Source organism: Armigeres subalbatus, chromosome 2 (genome assembly GCF_024139115.2).
Source record: "Armigeres subalbatus isolate Guangzhou_Male chromosome 2, GZ_Asu_2, whole genome shotgun sequence".
NCBI classification, from domain to species: Eukaryota; Metazoa; Arthropoda; class Insecta; order Diptera; family Culicidae; genus Armigeres; species Armigeres subalbatus.
Genome location: NC_085140.1, coordinates 7302738 through 7321396, shown reverse-complemented (window position 1 = coordinate 7321396; position 18659 = coordinate 7302738). Strand labels below are relative to the sequence as shown.

The 18659-nt window shown below is 41.7% G+C and overlaps 1 protein-coding gene across 1 annotated transcript in view; it reads right to left on the bottom strand.

Moving 5' to 3' along the window:
• LOC134217620 (circadian locomoter output cycles protein kaput) overlaps positions 1-8735 on the bottom strand; it is a 42388-nt gene extending 33653 nt beyond the window's left edge. The window contains exon 1 of the mRNA XM_062696421.1: positions 7883-8735. The gene's annotated coding sequence lies outside the window, so the exon portion shown is untranslated. The remainder of the gene's footprint in view (positions 1-7882) is intronic.
• Positions 8736-18659: the final 9924 nt, after the last annotated feature.

Here is an 18659-nt window from a genome sequence, read left to right as displayed (position 1 = left end):
GGTCTCTAGCCAGTCATCCAGACCGTTGGCCGAAATACGCTAAATAATGGAAAAAAACGACCAGAACCAGGCATTGAAAAAAATCAGATCATGAGTAAAAATCGGCTAAATTCATGCCAACTTGATGCTCTACTGCGGCCTAATCGCTGATGCTTTCTAGATCGTTGAAATTTGGCGCTCGTTAATTCAATGTTTAAAGATCTTCATCGCTCACCAATGGGAGACAACGGAGTGAGGCAAATCACTTGGTAACCTAACAATGAGTGTTGTTACCACACGCTGTTAGAAAAATCTTTCCAGACATTAGGAAAATTAAGTCCGCTATAAGAATGGAACTCTGATACACTGCATGAGAGGCTTTGATACTTTCTCTCCTCCATTCTAGCTACTTGAAAACAGAGTGAATGAAGCAGAACACCTGATGTGTTTTGGTTTTATTCTAGTAGAGCGAGCGTAACACAAATGCTCCAATCGTAGCTTCCCTGGATACCATACCAAGTTTGGCTTGGCGAACTCTGTTGCTCGTTGTTTACGCAGCAACGATCGCTCATAATCATTGTTTGGTATCCATCTGAGCAAGGCTGTTCACTCACTGGCATAGGATGCTATGATTCAATTAGATCAATTCTCGTCCACTTCACTCACGCTTTCAATGCCTGCCCAGAACCCCCCTTCTTATCGAGAAGCAAAAACCAAGTGACCACCTTTGTACGCTGTCAACATCTACCACCTACCGCTGTGACAATCCTTGAGTCGCCAGCTATTCCAGACCCTCGATACGTCGTGCGGATAACTACGATTGTCAGAAAACCCAAGCAACTATCATCCCAGACAATAGCTCACCACGAGGCAATTCGGCAGTCCATGGCAGATCGGCCCAACACCACCCCACACACATACACAAACGATTTATACCCGTAAGTTCAATAAATACTAAGAAAACGCAATCATAGTGTCTTAGAAGCTATTACAACTGAAAAAAACTCTTGAAAAGTTCCATAGCTCTGACTATCCGGTGCCCAGGGAGTCAACAGGGGTCCGTTTGACCCCCTCGTAACATTTTTGTAGGTCGCTTCTTGATATAGAAGCTTAATTTGGATTGGAAAGTTTCACGGAACAACGAAAATTTCAGACAATTTTTTGGAAAGCCCTATATCCAGTTAGATTTTAGGTTCGTTCTTGTGACTTATCTAATCTTCATTTACAACGAAAAAATAGGGGTACCTCTATGAATGCAAAAGATCGAAAGGGTACCTCTCAAGAAAAAGGTTGAGACCCGCTGTTCTACATAAAGCATGCATCCGCAAGCAGGTCCTATCAAAGCGACTGTGTGCCGCTCAAAGCGCACAGGAGCCCAGGGAGTGCCAATTGGCTCATCAGGATCAATACCAGTAAGATCCTGATTATGGCATTCTGGCCGGCACGGATCTTGTCTTGGATATTGAAATATTGTGAAAGCAAGGGCTGGCAGTCTGACATTCTACTTTCTTAGTAGAGCTGGGTAACACTGACGAGTGGGTTTATGCGTTTATGGATATTGGATAGGTTGTCTTCCGTCCCCTAAAACCGCGGCGGGCCTTGTAGCACGCTGTCCAATCCTGCCACCAAGCTTTGCCTGCTGTGTGGAAGTAGGCCAATGACTCGTCCTCTTCTCTTTTTTTTAATCTCTATTTCGGAGTTTTTTTTTAAATTTTAGATTAAGTTCAACACCGGTATGGAAATAAGCTTGAAGAGCTCCCTTCGCGGTCTAACCAAGGGTTCCGCCACGATGCCTATTTGTGTGCTGATGAAAAAGGGAAGGGTGGGCCGGATGGGCCCCCCTTGCGTGCCAACCTAGGGCTCGCCCGTTGATTTACTTATTACTATTTTTGATTAACCTAACACTTTAAAAAGCAAACTAATTGTAAAACAGATAAAATAAACGAAATAAACGACAAGATGAATAAAAAGATGATGACACTTTCACAAATAATCACGGGGTAGTCGTGGTGCTGCTCCTCCTGGAGCATGGACCGCATTTCTGTCAGCATCGCAGTTTGGCTTCCTGATGAAGTTCCGTAGTCCTGAATTTTGGTGCGCTGTTCTCCGGTGTTTGTTGAAGGATGTGGGCTATGTTTAAGGTCTGTCTATCTTTTGTTCATATTTTTCAGCCTTTTCTGCCTTAATGGATCCTATCGGATCATTCAGTCCTTTCATAGAAAGGTTCGAATGCCAAGTGTTTGGATAAATGGCAATTTCAGAGCCCGAACTTTTTCGGAGGAGCCATCTTGCTCGAATGTATGTTCTCTTGAAACCTTGATGAAAAGGTGAAGAAGATTACGAAGACATGGCAGAATGTCGTGTCAATAAAAGGCTGAAAAATAGAGGAGGAGGCTGAAGAGGCTGAGGCTGTAGAGGCCCGTTCGCCTCTACAGAGGATCCTGTTCCCGAAAGAAGGTGTTCGGGGGTCCTATATTTGGTGATAAAGCACGGCATCCTTCAAGAAGCAAAAGAGAGCTGCCATTATGGCTTCATCTTCTCCTAGAGCTTCTCTAATCCTGCCTAGGATCCCATAAAGTTCCCTAGGGAATTCATATTTAGGGCATCTACAGGTGAAATGCTTCACGCTGTTACTGACTCCACACAGATCACATTGAGGTCGGAAAGGGCCTCCACCAAAGTTGTGGGAGACCCTTGTGTTGAGAATAGTTGATAGGTTTCGTGAAACTGGCAACACTGGCAATTAAATGTGTGGTAATGCCATATACTTCCACACGAAAGCAATAAATTTAGCTTGGATAAGTTTAGAGTTGTGATGGAATCGGTTGCTGGAATATTGAATTCAAACTAGATTGTAAGTTAATTATATAAATATCGTTAGTTTAATAATAAATAACGGAAAATATATTCTAGCTTTGAAGCTGTGCAAAATGATCACTGCTTTCAAAACAGTTTATTTCGAGCCAGAGAAAACCGTCACAACATTCTTCAAAGAATCTAACTGCCCATACAAAAGGATTCGTCATGGAGGACTTGTATACAAAGCTCGCATTACTAGAGGAGCAACACAAGTCATGGCTAATTGAACATAGCCAGAAAGAGTTACGAATCAAACAGGAATACGAACGAGAGCTGGCGCGGCTGAATGAACATTATGATGCAGCTGCTAAGCAAATTGAGTCTACATTCCGTGCGAAGAAGGAAGCTATAAAAGAGAAGTTTAGTCAACGAGATAGCTGTGTAATTCCTCTTCGCAAAACCGCATCTGTGTCAGCAATTCTTCTGCCAAAGACTTCATGTGTCGTAGCTGACGACGCTCATAAATTGGAGACGGCTTCGCAACCAAATATTTCGGCTAACGTAAGTTTCATCGTATCATCCGGCACGAATGAGTTTGGCTCCGGTGATGAGAAACTGATAAATACGGCTGGTGCCGCTCAAACAGGCACTGGGATGAAAGAACAATGTACAGAATTGCTAACATTACGGAACAGTAGTGATGAAGTGGTAGTGGTAGCAGTAATACCAATAAGCGTGAGGGAATATAGCAGGCTGGATGCATTCGCACTAGAGAAAAATGAAACAAAATCAATTTCAAGTTTGGAAATGGGTCTGGCGGGCAATAGAAAGCATGATAGATTATACGAATTCAAGCAAGACCGTTTTTCGGAAAATAATGTTTTTGATCCAGGAGGGACTATTTGGCGAAATATGGTTCATTCAAATGGTTATAAGTTAAATTGGATGGAAGTACATAATAGACCAGAATGTTACTAGTTTCACGGGTGGGAGTGTTGAGAATAGTTGATAGGTTTCGTGAAACTGGCAACACTGGCAATTAAATGTGTGGTAATGCCATATACTTCCACACGAAAGCAATAAATTTAGCTTGGATAAGTTTAGAGTTGTGATGGAATCGGTTGGGGAAATATTAAATTCAAACAAGATTGTAAGTAAATTATATAAATATCGTTATTTAAAAAATAAATAACGGAAAATATATTCTAGTTTTGAAGCTGTGCAAAAGGATCCCTGCTTTCAAAACAGTTTATTTCGAGCCAGAGAAAACCGTCACAACACCTTGTATGTCCGGTCCGTAACCTCGATACGATCTCCTGCTGTTTCTGGGAAGTCAGTTCCCTCCATGGGCCAGTAGATCCTTTGATCTTCCTCACGGATAGTGTGCGGTTGCTATCCGCGCCCAATCCTGGCCGACGACACTTTTTGTCCACTTTTTAACGTCGGCCAGCGGGACGGAGCGGGTGTAGTGAAGATCTTCGTGCCCAACGCTTGCTAGGGCATCGGCTTCTACGTTTCCCCTGACGCCACAATGGTCTGGGATCCAGGCGAAACAGGTGTCTGGTGCCATACCTGCAAGAATTCCTTGGATTCACGGGTGCTTTGGTGTGTGGCTTTGGAGGGCAGCCACCACACTGGCCGAGTCCGTAAGGTTCGCAATCGGTTTGTTTGCTGGAAGGGTGGCAGCGACGAATATGGCTGCAGCTTCGGCCGAAAATACGCTACATTGAGGCGGTAGGCTCTCAGACCTGGCTAGATTGTTACCAGAAACACCGAAACCTACCCTTCTGCTAGACACGGAACCATCGGTTCCGGAAACGAGTGGCCACGAGCTTGATGACCGACCTTAGCTCCTCGGAGTTATCGCCCCTCCGGAAGCGCGCGGCGATGGAGTTTTCGACTTTGACGGGAGGCATCGATCAGCTTATTTCTCCAGCTTTTTTGCTGCCTTGCAGCAGATGGCCTTGAGGACTCTCTGCCGGAAAGGGAAAATTCCGGTTTCGCACAAGCTGCTTCTGCTGGCGTGGTATGGTCCGGTTAGGTATGAGATCGTGGCCAAGCTGCAGTGCGTGTTGGCTCTTGTTTCTGACCACAGAACGATCGCGCGATTTGCCGAAATTTTGTGTTTTGCACTGCGCCGTTTCAGCATAGGATACCCCAACTCATCCGGCCCGGATGTGTTCCCATTACACTTGGAGAGTGCATGGGCCTACTCACTTGCTGAAAAGGGTAGGTTCAACAGGCAGTTGGGAGGGTCCGCGAGAATAAAGGTGGCGCTGAGAGTCAAATTTCGAGTGGCAATTGTGCTTCGGCCGGTTACAGGTCTGTGGCTACCAGGGAGGCGAAGTATTCCCCGAGGGTGTTGGCAACCAGTGCGGGTTCTTTTAGTAGTCAAATCGGGTTCTTCTCGTCAAATCCCAGTGGCGTGCACACGCTCCCACGTAGAGCTGCTGTCGTTGCATTTCGCTCCGACAATTTGGGGTCACACAGCTATCAACACGTAAGTAAGGGATGCAAAGAAAACCATGGAATCATTAAAGACGACTACTCCAGTAGTATTCGACGGCAGCCACAAGGGGGACCCAACAATACATAATTAGTGATTCAAAAAACTAAATCTTCTTTTGACGATGTGTTAGCTATGGAAGTGGTAACCCCTTTGCCAAAGGGGGTTCGGTGAGGTCTCCTCCCCGGGAGGCGGAGAGCGGAGTGAGGGAGGCTGCAACCAGAAGCACCAGAGGCTCCCCAACAGCCACTAACCAGGATGCAGGTGGTCGTCGAGTTCCCCAGCGCAAGGCAGCACATCAGTAAGGAACTGAAACAGAACCTTTGGATGCTCCTAGTCGCAAGACAAGAACATGACGCTTTTATCAGGCAGGTGGTAGGAAGAGAGAAGGCCGACAAAGTTGCCCATACCGATGCCTTCTCTTTACTTGGTGCAGCGACTATGGCCCAAGAGGCGATTGATTTCGCCCTGACGGCCAATGAAGAAAATACTGCGCCCAACCCGAGACGGCTCAGGCAGCAATCCGGCGAAGGCGCTGAGAGCAAAGCCAAACGACGTGCGACCATAAAGGCCAAACGTCGTCTAGACGGAGCAAATCGGGGTGCAAAAGAGCCCGAAGGGCATCGACCCAAGAAGGGGACTTTTCGGCCCAAAAAACCGAAAGGGACCAACCAGACGCAAGTCGTCAGGCCGCAAGAGGGTACCAGCCGGCCAGTGCCATCGGCACAAGGGACCGAACATCCATAGCGGATGGTCAGTAGGTCAAAGCAGAAGTCGAGTGCATCTCGACCCGCAAAGAAGGCTAAAGACAGGGGCGAGGCCTTCTTGGTGAAAACTGACAAGGATGAGAACGCCGACGTCCTTAAGTCGATACGGGCGCTAGGCTAGGATGTGCGATGTATCATTCAGCGCAAGCTAGCGGGACGGAATATAGGGTTATAACGCCGAGGTGAGGTCGTTGGGGAAGTGCAAAGTGCAAGCAACTGGACGAGGTCACGAACGCGGACGAGGTCGATAAGGGAAGCCTACCTTAGGTTATCGGTTGCGGAAGCCAAAAAGGTGATGGAGCGAAGGAAGTTGAAGATCGGCTGGTCATTCTCCCAGTGCGCAAACTCCAGCCGCCTTCAGTGGACAGGTGCTATCGGTGCTTAGAGTCGGGACACAAGTTCATGACTGCAAGAGCCCAGACCTTAGCAACTTGTGTTGTCGTTGTGGTGAGGTAGGGCACACGGCGCAGAAATTCGATAAGGCACCAAACGACAAAAAAGATCAATATGGAGTTTGCCCGAATATGTCATTTGGCCAAACAAACCATTAGGTCGAAACCCATCTAGCCAAAATGTCGGCCAAAAATATCGTCCTTTATGGGCTGAAAGAGCATCCACCACCAGAGCTAAGATTAGGAGAATTTGCCCAACATAAATTTCATTTCATTTGAGATTTTTTATGGCTTTTGTGCACAATTTTTTGCAATTATTGTTGTTTTTGGCTTCTTGGCATAATAACCAAAAGTAAGCAAGCTGTCTGATGGCATAAATATGGTTAGAGCTTCAATATTTGAAGAATTAAAATGATAAAGGTGCTCAACCACAATACATTAGGCTAAGGTTTGACCCATGTACCCTATTTTGTAATAAAGAATTTTTAAAAAGAGTATCTTTTACTTAACGTTCATACGACCAGTTTCCTCGGTGACATATTGCATATAATCCTACTTCTTTGTTAATACATCGATAAATACGCTTCTCATCCTTAATTGCAATCCAACGGCTACCACGCTTAACTGGATCTATGTTGGAATAATGATTATTCTCTCTTTACATAAGTCAATATTGAATTATGTCATGGCAATGTCTGTTGTTTGAAAAGGAAGAGCTCAACAAGGTTTTTCTTTTATCGAAACTAGGTCATTAGGGCAATCAAGGAATATAAACTTACTGATGTCAGATATAATCGAAAGGATGCTGCTATAAAATAACAACTACCATTATTACGGGAAAACAGCAAGTAAGGACACTTTGTAGATAATTCGATCATGGACAAATGGGGCCCTCCTTAGCCGTGCGGTAAAACGCGCGGCTACAAAGCAAGACCATGCTGAGGGTGGCTGGGTTCGATTCCCGGTGCCGGTCTAGGCAATTTCCGGATTGGAAATTGTCTCGACTCCCCTGGGCATAAAAGTATCATCGTGCTAGCCCCATGATATACGAATGTAAAAATGTTAACCTGGCTTAGAAACCTTAACTGTGGAAGTGCTTAATGATGAACACTCAGCTGCGAGGCGGCTCTGTCCCAGTGTGGGGATGTAATGCCAATAAGAAGAAGAAGAAGAAGACAAATGGAAGTTAACGACCATCGACCACGATAAAAAGGTTTTCATTAAAACGAAAAATTACAAAATCCTCAAAAGGCTCAACAATAACTTCTAATACCTCTAATACCTCCTTATATTTTTTTATTTCAAAATTAAATCACATCTCGTTTGACCATTACAGTCTAAGATCATTTTTATTATTTTTTAATTGCACTAAAACCATTTCAACGTCTATGCAGTTTGATTATGTGCACCGTCATGAAATTGTTTAAATCAACACTTACACTATGATGAAGCAAGTTGTTTGCAATCCATTATCGTCGCCATCGTCGGCATCTGTTGCTCGATTTACTCGACACCGGTGGCAGCGTACAAAGGTATGATGAATTCGAAGCCCAAGTTTTACCAAACACACTGCATCGCCATCGTCGTCGTCTCCGGGATCTGTTTGAGCAGGAAACCAGAGTTGCGTCACCAGGTTTTCTTCTTTTCCCGCTACAGGAACAATGCACTTGTCGTTGGTTATTTTATTCGCTTTTCTGCTCTACTATACTTGTTGCGACTGTACACCCAATACCCCCCGGTGGAGCATTTTTCAATTACAGTATTCCACCATTTGCATAGTGATGATTTTCCGGTACAAAAACTTATTGTTGCGCTGGATTTTTAACTTTCTCCAATTTACACTGTTTTATTCAGATTTCATAAACTATTTCGTACATTGGAATAACTGGATTAAATTCCTTCAGTGCACAACTGCTCTTTTCAAATCACGGACACACTATATTTAAGCATAGAGATGTATAAAGAGACATAAAACAACATTTGGAACATATGGTCACAACGTATAACTTAATTATTTCGGTGCACTTGAAACGCAATCCCCTTATTGTAGAGGCCATACGCATCGGCTTTTTCCGTATTGCCACCTCAGCAGAAGGATCTGATTTTCAAATCTTAAATCACTTGATATTAGGCCTTTTCCTGTTTCACAAAGCTCGACTCCACCAATTCGCACCAACTTAACACTTTTAGCTCCCAATCACACGTGTTCGGACTGTTTCAAACGGATTCTACCGAATTTTCGAACCTGGAAAGCGCACCGTAACTGAAAATTACACAATATTTTCCGCCATCATAGCTCTCCCAACCTGGCACCGCACACACACATTTGCAGGTGGAAATGTCATTATGCCTACTATTTACGAACACGTTCGCCACAGCTAGTTAGTCGTTTGCCTATATAGCTTAGTATCACATTAAAAAAAACTGTCAACAACCGAGAGCCCGGTGGAAAAGCTCCTAGCCACTTGGCAAGAATCAGAGCGCCGCACGTATGGCGCAATTTCATAATTGACGGTCACCACTGTTTCGTTCTATTCGAGAACCCTGCCGGACTGCACCGATGCACATCTTCACCACGCGCGCACGCTGCAGGCTGCCCTTTTCCGGCCAACACTGAGCAGTTATCTCTCTAATACGCTTCAACTGGAATTCAATGTCTCGCACACCGGCAAAACTGCAATTGCAGTTTGTATGCAACAACCCGCTGCAAAGGCCGTCGCAGCAAAACAACCCGACGTCGTCACCCGCTGCACCATCCACCCCCTGCACGGGCGCATTTCTAATCGCACAACACACACAGTTGAGGGTAAGTACTAGATGCGCTAGAACTCGATGCACTAGACCTTATTTGATCAATTTACTATTCCACGCTCTCGGATGTTGTTCTCTTACTATGGTGCAGCGCTGCCACCGGCGTTCACAGGCTAGAGGCATTAGAGCGGTTGTGGTGTTCAGTGATTGCTACTCCGGATTTCAAAATGTGTATCGACCTTCTCTCCTACTGGATGTTCCGTTTCACCCACGTGGTTTCTAGCTTGATGTATGTACATAAATCTTGACGACCTTCAGATAGATCGTATGCAGGAAAAAAAAAAATACTCTAATTTTGGAAAAAAATAAGATTAAATTGATCAACGACAAAAACTAAACGGTTTTTTATTTTGCTGAATATTGGTGATAGTGTTTATACAGCCGGTGTGCGACAGACCATAAAGCTATCAGCCATTCCAACGGAAGGAAGAGCCCATCAGCAAGCTAGTTTGAAACCCTGTTTTCACTTCAGATCAGATCAATTCCTTCAAGCGTGCGCAATTCGTTTTCATTAGTCCCCAACCAGCACCTATGTAGACAACAATATCAAGATATCTGCACAGACAGCCAGATAGATCAATATGTGGTTTCGTTCAACCCGGCAGCAATTGCTGTTAAATTGTACTTAATAACTATCAAAATGTAATACATTTCACAATAACAGCTATGTAGTATTTTTGGGGCCTATCTTAGCCGCACGGCTACAAAGCAAGACAATGCTGATGGTGGCTGACTCCTGGTCCAATCCAGGAAATTTCCGCTTTAGAAATTTTCTCGACTCAGCCTCATGATATAGGGTAACGGTACCAATAGTGGAGGCATTAGTAGATCCACAAAAGTATTTTTTTTTTTAATTGATAATTATGGGAAATTTACAGCTTTAATATCTTAGGCAATAGATAAACTAATAAATTTGCCAACAAAAATGAGATTGATGTCCTTTAACATTAACAACGACCAAATATTGCTTGCATGACTAATACACTGTACACTGTTCCTTTAGTGGCGGTAAAAATTAATTTTGGTTCCCATAGTGGTACTATCCATTGATTTCTTATGGGACTCGCCACTATTGGTACAGTTGCACCACTATAGGTGCAAGGAAATCAATTTTATTAAGGAAAATCATTGTTTTCAATAGTTTTTCAAGCGAAATTTTAGAATAAGTTGCATTTAACATGATACTTAAAGCACGACGCATCAACTGAAACCATCGTAAATGGTATATTTATGATAAATCTCATTGAAACCCCACTACCTCCACTATTGGTGCTACCTCCACTAAGGGTACGGTTACCCTATAAATGCAAAAATGTTAACTTGACTGCCTCGAAGTTATTGTGTAAGTGCTGAATGAACACTAAGCTGCGAGGTAATAAAGCGTGTCCCACATAAAATTGCATCAGGAAAAACTCTGTCAAAATTATCCCCAAGACTGGTAGCGATCAATGTCGTTCGAAATAATAACTATAGTGACCAATTCTGACGAAAAAAGACCAAATAGTGACTTCCAATTGCAGTAAAAGTGGTTACTATTTTATTTGGTTACTATCACTTTAGTGACTGTCAGTGAGGTACGCAGCGAGCAAGATCGATCATATAGAAGACGATTTACGGACCCTCCAGACTAGTGTTGTGCGCGGCCGAGGATTTTTAAACGCCGCTGCCTGCCGCAACCATTTATGACCGGCGCGCCACTGCATTTCTCGCCGTCGGAGAATATTAAGCTTTTTAATATTAAGAATATTATTTGGTTTTGGGGGTTCAAATCCTTCCCACAATTCGTAAAGGCGGGCTCTTCTCCCCATATATTGGGTCAATCTGGGAAACGAGGGCAAGATTGTATTATTGTATGTACGAACTTTCTTCTGGAACGAGATTCTTTATTCATCCCGTGGATTCGCATAAGTGTGCCTCTGCTTATGCAACCACCCCACCCATTTTTGGCCATTCATACAGAAGTTTGATGAAATACAAACAGTAATATAAGCATGATCAAATCGTTTATCAGATATGACCAGTGCTACTGGCAGGTGCCTTGCTACAATAGATGTATCATCATCATACCCTTCCCATTTCGTTAGAAGAAATTTCCTATCAAAAGACATTTGAAAAATTTCAGCTGCGCCGCAGAAAAAGAACTCTTTAAACTCTTTCAAATAGTTATAGCCAGGGTTGTTAATCGATAAATTATCATCGTTAATTTAACGCCAACTTCGATAACGATAACACTTTTACGATAATGCTTCGTTGACGATAAAATGAGCGTTGAATTAACGTTATCGTTATCGAGTATTCGTTGATTTATCGATAATTATCGAGTTAACTGTAACATGTACTACAGTTTGAAGTGCAAATATTCACAAGCTGGATTTGCGATATCTATTTTAAAAATATTGTATCGCCTTACAATATTCGAGAACGCCTTTAAATCCTGGAATTAAATTGGGATTCAAGGAGGTCACCGAATTGACCAACACATTATTTCGTTCAATCATTAAAGTTCTTACAGAGTCGCAGTTCTCCATAGTATCTGAGAGCATTTTTAATGTCTACCTATACTTATGTTTAATCTAGCATTATTAACAAAACTTCTATTTTGAAGATCTGGAGCACCCAGTTATATGAATATTTTATGACTCACAGTTTAGACTAAACTCCTTAGTCTAACCAAATCATAGGTGACGAGGTTAGTTCACCAATCTGTTGAGAGAATGTTCACTTGGTACTGGTGCTGCCTAGAATGCAGCACTACAGATCGCTGCATCAAATAAATTTCTAGTACTTGGATCCCAATATATTGTCGATGACATCTAAAAAAACGCTAACCACCAACAGAGCACCTCACTTCTCATCGTTTCGTAGAGCAGCATGCATTAAGCAATAATTTTAGAGTGCCCCGCTTCAATCAAAATTAACTCTGATCAACCAGCTGCAAACAATTTGTTCCATTCTCGGCTTCTGTCAAAATTTTACACCAACTTTATTCGCGTAATCTAGTAACCACATTATCGCAAAATTATCGAGTTAACTTACGTTAAATTATCGAACTACGATAATAATTCAGTTGATTCATCGTTATCGTAGCAACCGATAACGTTGATCACAATCAACTTCATCGGCGATAACGATAAATTAACGATTAACAACCCTGAGCAAACCAAAGACCAAAATTGAATACTGTTTTGACTCAAATCCCAAACTCATATTCCGAACACTCATAACATGAACATTTATCTGAAGCACTTCGTTATTTTTGCATAAATAAAAGTAATATCGCAACAGACATACAGACCAAGCACATTATAATTGTCCAACAAAAGAATAACGTTGAAATTTTTCATTTGTTTGCTTTTAAGATAGTGTTCGGAATGTGAATCGAACAGCCGGATGACACACAGCTATGCTTCTGGGTCCAGCATAAAATTCATGTTATTATTTTGCTGTGGGCGTTATTTTCTGATACAATATTGTTACCAAATATTCAAATATGTTTTGCACCGTACTAACCGTGTTATGTTGAATGAGTGTCTTATTACAATTAAATTGAAAATCGAACACATTTTTCACAGCACGGAATATGTGGTACATAAAGATAATTAGTAGTATTAATAGTAATAAATTCATTCAAACCGCTTAACAACAATTACTCCATCACAGAAAATTAGTCCTGAAATGATGATTTTGCCTTTCTCGTACAACAAAGTTGTACCGAAAGGCTATCATTTCACTACGAAAACGAACTTTTTATAGAAACCTCGGAGACCCATAGTGTTATATACCAATCGACTCAGCTTGACGAGCTGAGTAAATGTCTGTCTGTCCGTGCGTATGTGTGTGTATGTGTGTGCACAAAAGCTAAGAAAAACATTAGACAATTTTTTATACAGTAATCATCAACCGATTTTCTTGCAACAAGTTTCATTCGACAGAGGGCAAAGCCTAGATCACTATTGAATTTGATAACGATCGGACGTTGCCATCAAAAGTTGTAATGAAAATGGTATATCGAACCCAGAGTGTAAGTAATTTAGAGTGGCGACACTGTCATAATTGGAACAAAATTCATCTGTCATTCCTATACAAAATCGTGTTCCAAACGAGCAGGAGACCTGTCAAATGCGACACATGTCGCCACTCTTAATTATATCCACTCTGATCAAACCATATTAGCACTATATAAGGTTGGTGTCTTGGCTAAATGCGAGAAAGGCTGTATCACTACTCGGTGAATTAAGTTGGGTTTTGTTTATTAATTTTGAATTGTCAGTGGGGCCCACCGTGCGCTAACCCCAGAGATGCTAGCCACCATTTTTTCCCATTGGAGAGATAGGTGATGACAGTAGGGTGGAATCGAAGTGTTCGTAATTGAGACAATTTGTACTATGGGTGTTCGGCATTTGAAACTAATTTCGGTAGAATTAAATCATTCAGTATTGATATAGTTACAATCAATAAATTATTAATACCAAGTGCTTATATGAAAGTTCAATTGTTTTGCTAGCTGATGGAAACTACTGATCTATTAAAATATTTTATTTCATGTGCCGTAAAGATCTCCGTAGTGAAAAATGTGCTCAAGTATGCGGAAAATGGATCAAACGGTATGTTATAGCCACATATGTTTCAGATCTTTCAAGAATTGCCTGGAGTTTAGGTTTTCAGACCTCCACGCGGAAACTAATATCTTCCAGCCTTTTGGTATGGACCATATATCAATATTTCTAGCGGTTCATGAATCAAATTGGACTTACCCCCAAGAATTCTCTGGAGTATAGGCCTTATGATCTATATGCGCATAACGAAAAATATATTAGCTCCTTTTTGAAATGCTCTTGGTGATCAAACCGGATTTAATTTAAGAAATTGGCCCTTAGTTGTTTAATCGAAGTCAATACAGAAGCCCCCCCCCCCTCTCCACCAACAACATTTTCTCGCTACGCCATTAATTTACCGGATATGGTATCTTTTTTTTAAAGAAATCTGATTTCAGTATTGTACTGCGCATACAAAATCTACTCCTCCGCTTATTTTTAATCGCAACGAAAAATAAACGCCAGATTGCCGCCTAGGGAAAACATATCTCGAAAAAAACACTACATTTGACATTTTTGAAAATTTGGCCACCACGTGGTGGATTGTGGATGAATGCTTTGATAACACGTGTTATTTGTACTGCGGATAAATTTTACACATCTATGAGAGCCTTGGAAAATGATCACGAAAGTTGTCTCAAAACGATTCGTTTAGGGAAAATATCTTGCAAACGCAACTTGTTTTTATTACATAGAAGAAAGAAGAAGATGACAGACATTTTAATCTAATGCATTGGCGTAACTAGTGAAAAATTCTAGGGGGGGGGCTAACTTTTTTTTAAACTTTTCTATTTTAACACTCATAACAGAAAGTTTACCATTTTCGCTCGATTCAACTGATGTTAATGTTCGCAAGTTGGTCTATCAGATATTAATAAACGACTTAAATATTTCAAATGATGTTCATCGACGCTCAGCCCTGTTACAAAAATCTGGAAATCTCGTAGAATTCCTAAAATCCTTAATAGGTTCAGAAAACCATAGGTGTTGCGCTCGCCGTAAATAGAATGTGAAGCACGATCCTGATTTTTAAAGGATTTTTTGATTTGCTTCGAACCAAGAATACATTGTAAATTAAATATTGGATAAATTAGTTAGTTAAGCTCTTTTCGCCAGCTTTCAATTCAGTGGCCTGACAATTCCTATGAGCTTTCAAACGGCGATCTGACCACAACAAACTAACCTTTCTTTTCTGTTAGAATAACTTCTAGGATGATTTAAAAAAAAAACAGAATAATCCACCTAGCGGTGATGGTGCCTTTCTCGTGTATTATAAAATATAACAAAAAAAGTTCATAAGAGAGGTCAAAACTGCACTTTAGGGAGATATATTCAGTTATTCTCATCAATTTACACTCATTTGCGTTCATTTCAATGCATTCTAGCAGCTTTTGAAAAAAAAAAATTATTTTGAATTTTTTTTCCAAGGGGGGATTTGGGAAAAATGGGGAAACAAACAATGTTTTTTAATAACTCCGGAACGCAATGGCTGATTGGACCAAATTTCAATAACGAAAAATTAGGAAGGATTCCGCGTCACAAGCAAATCGGATAAGGCTAAGTACAAAAAAGTGTGTCTCACATTTTTTTGTACACACACACATACATACATACATACACACATACAGACATCACCTCAATTCGTCGAGCTGAGTCGATTGGTGTATAACACTATGGGTCTCCGAGCCTTCTATCAAAAGTTCGGTTTTGGAGTGATCCTATAGCCTTTACGTATACTTTGTATACGAGAAAGGCAAAAATATGCGGAGTTTTTAAAAGCCACCCGAAAGAATACAAAGTTCTTTCTTATTCAACTTTTAGTTACCTCTACTTGAAATCTAAGAGTTCTACCAAACCTTTCTCAAGCAGTACTTGTAATACTAATAAATAATCTTCTTCTTATTATTATTATTTGTATAACATCCCAACACTGGGACAGAGCCGCCTCGTAGCTTAGTGTGCATTAAGCATATCCATAGTTATTAACTGCGAGGTTTCTAAGCCAAGTTACCATTTTTGCATTTGTATATCATGAAGCTAACACGATGATACTTTATGCCCCGGGAAGTCGAGACAATTTCCCATCCGAAGCTTACCTAGACCGGCACCGGGAATCGAACCCAGCCACCCTCAGCATGGTCTTGCTTTGTAGCCGCGCGTTTTACCGTACGGCTAAGGAGGCCCCATACATTTTTAATTCACTTGTTGATGAGGTATTTCATAAGTTATAACATGTTTGGTGGGGTCCAGATTATGTCCTGAGCAAGTCTTATAACAATTGCTCGAAGTTCAAAAACTTGAGCGAATAGATTCAACTTTCTGTAGTGTCTGTAGATATGTGCAATATTTATACAAAGTAACAAATTTTCTAGGGGGGGCTAGCCAGATCCTAGGTGGGGCTATAGCCCCCCCTAGCCCCCCTGTAGTTACGCCAATGATCTAATGTGATGTAATGTTCCATCAGATGGTGCGATGCGGTGATCAGCATTGCATTTCGGGCAATAACAAAACCACCATTGAACCGTTTCACACAAAAGAGCTAGAAATAATAGCGAACTCCTGTTTACATAACTGGTACCAAACAAAGAAATCCTCCCGGTACCATTTTTAGATTTTCTCCCTGAAATCTGGAAAATTCATTTATGGGATTCTGGAAACTCCGCTACAGGAGGATGTACCCCTTCAGTAGGGTGTCCCAAAAACACTATGTTCGAAAAGTCTTGGTGTTCAAGCCCTATATGAAAGAAAATCGTATCTGGAGCTAGAACAACCCAAAATTCTTAAAATTAGTTTAGAAGTTCCGACAGAGCGATCTGTTTTTCTGCATCTATGGTCATATATTGGCTAAGTTCGCCACATTTCAAACACTTTTTTAATCGTTCAAATTTTTTTGTGAACCATAATGAGTATCCTACATGGTAATTCAGTTGCAGTTATGCAATTATATGGCCTGTAGAACCATTTAAATATCATGAAAATGCATTTTTTTCGACAATTTTCACAGAAATTTACCTCGTGTCCGTAAAAAATGTTTTTCTCGTGAATTGTCAACCATCATTAAAAAAAAGTATTTTTTAAAAGAAAAGTTTTCGTAAAAACAAATCGAAAAAATATTATAACGGGGCTGAGATATTAAAGATTTAGTAAACCCCTAAACCATGATTTTTTGCAAATCTATTATAATTCAACAATATTTTGGTGGATATTTCAACAATTTTAACGTTTTTGGCACCAAATACTCACTTGATACTTGATGGGCTACAGCTCTTCGATGAACCTACGTCGAATGGAGTATCCTTCTCCACTGGACTCGATCCTGCGCCAATCGCTTCCAGTCGCCCTGAACATTGAGCGCCCTCAGGTCCTCTTCAACTGCAAAAAGCCATCGTGTACGCGGCCTTCCACGAAGCCTGCGGCCTCTACCGGGTTCTCTACTAAATATTATCTTCGTTTGACGTTCTTCCGGCATACGAACAACGTGACCAGCCCACCGTAGTCTGCCGTGTTGAATAAGCTTAATAAAATCCAGCCCTTTGTACACCTGGTACAATTCGTGATTCATGCGTAGCCGGCAGATATCGTTCTCCTGTTTACCGCCGAGTATTATCCGCAGCACCTTCCACTCAAGCACTCCGAAAGCTCTCGGATCAGCCTCCTTTAACGTCCATGTTTCATGGCCGTATAAAGCCACCGGAAGAATCAGAGTAGTATGTAGCGCGAGTTTTGTTTTCGTTTGCAGACTACGAGACTTAAGCTGGTTACGAAGCCCATAATAAGCCCGATTTGCAGCTGCAATACGCCTTTTCACCTCGCGAGAAACATCATTATCGCACGTCACAAATGTTCCAAGATACACAAATTCTTCTACCACTTCAAACATTTCACCATTCAGCACCATTTCGCTACTACCATATACTTCGTTTTGCTGGTATTGATCGTGGGTCCAATCCTCGCTGTCCGATAATGGAACCGCTTCTTTGCACACCAGCTCTCCTAAACGCTCCCTCGAGCGCTACATTGAACAGTAGATTCGAGAGTGCATCACCCTGCTTTAATCCATCTAAGGTATCAAATGACGTCGATATTTCATCCGCAACTCTTACACTTGATTTCAATCCGCCCAACGTTATACGAGCCGTATCAGTTTCGCCAGAAAACCATGTTCAAGCATAATTTGCCATAATTCATTCCGTTTCACTGATGATGATGATGATGTGTCTGCAAGTTGTACTCCAGGAATTTATCAAGGATTTGTCTCAGGGTAAACATTTGATCCGTCGTTGAAACCTGCTTGGTATTCGCCGACGAAGGACTCTTGAAGCGGTCTCAATCTGTTGAACAGAATAAGGGAGATAATTTTGTACGCCGAATTAAGGAGGGTTATTCCTCGGTAATTGGGGCAATCCAGTCTGTGCCCTTTCTTAAAGAGAGGGCAAATGAGGCCGTCCAACCAGCTAGCAGGCATTTCCTAGTCTTCCCATATTTTCGACATAATATGGTGCAGAACTTCATAAAGCTGCTCACTGCCATGTTTGAGAAGTTCAGCCGGGAGCTGGTCCTTCCCCGCAGCTTTTTTGTTTTTCAGCTCTTTCACAGCTTTTTAACCCTCATCTACTGTAGGCGACTCCACAGCTTATCCATCGTCGCTAATATTTATTCTGCTCACCGATGCACCGTCACTTCCACTATTCAACAAAATCTTAAAGTGTTGCTTCCACCTGGCAGCCACTTCGGTTTTATCTGTCAGCAAATTCCCTTGTTGGTCGTTGCACATGACGGGAGATGGCGCTGTCTTTCTCCGCACGCCATT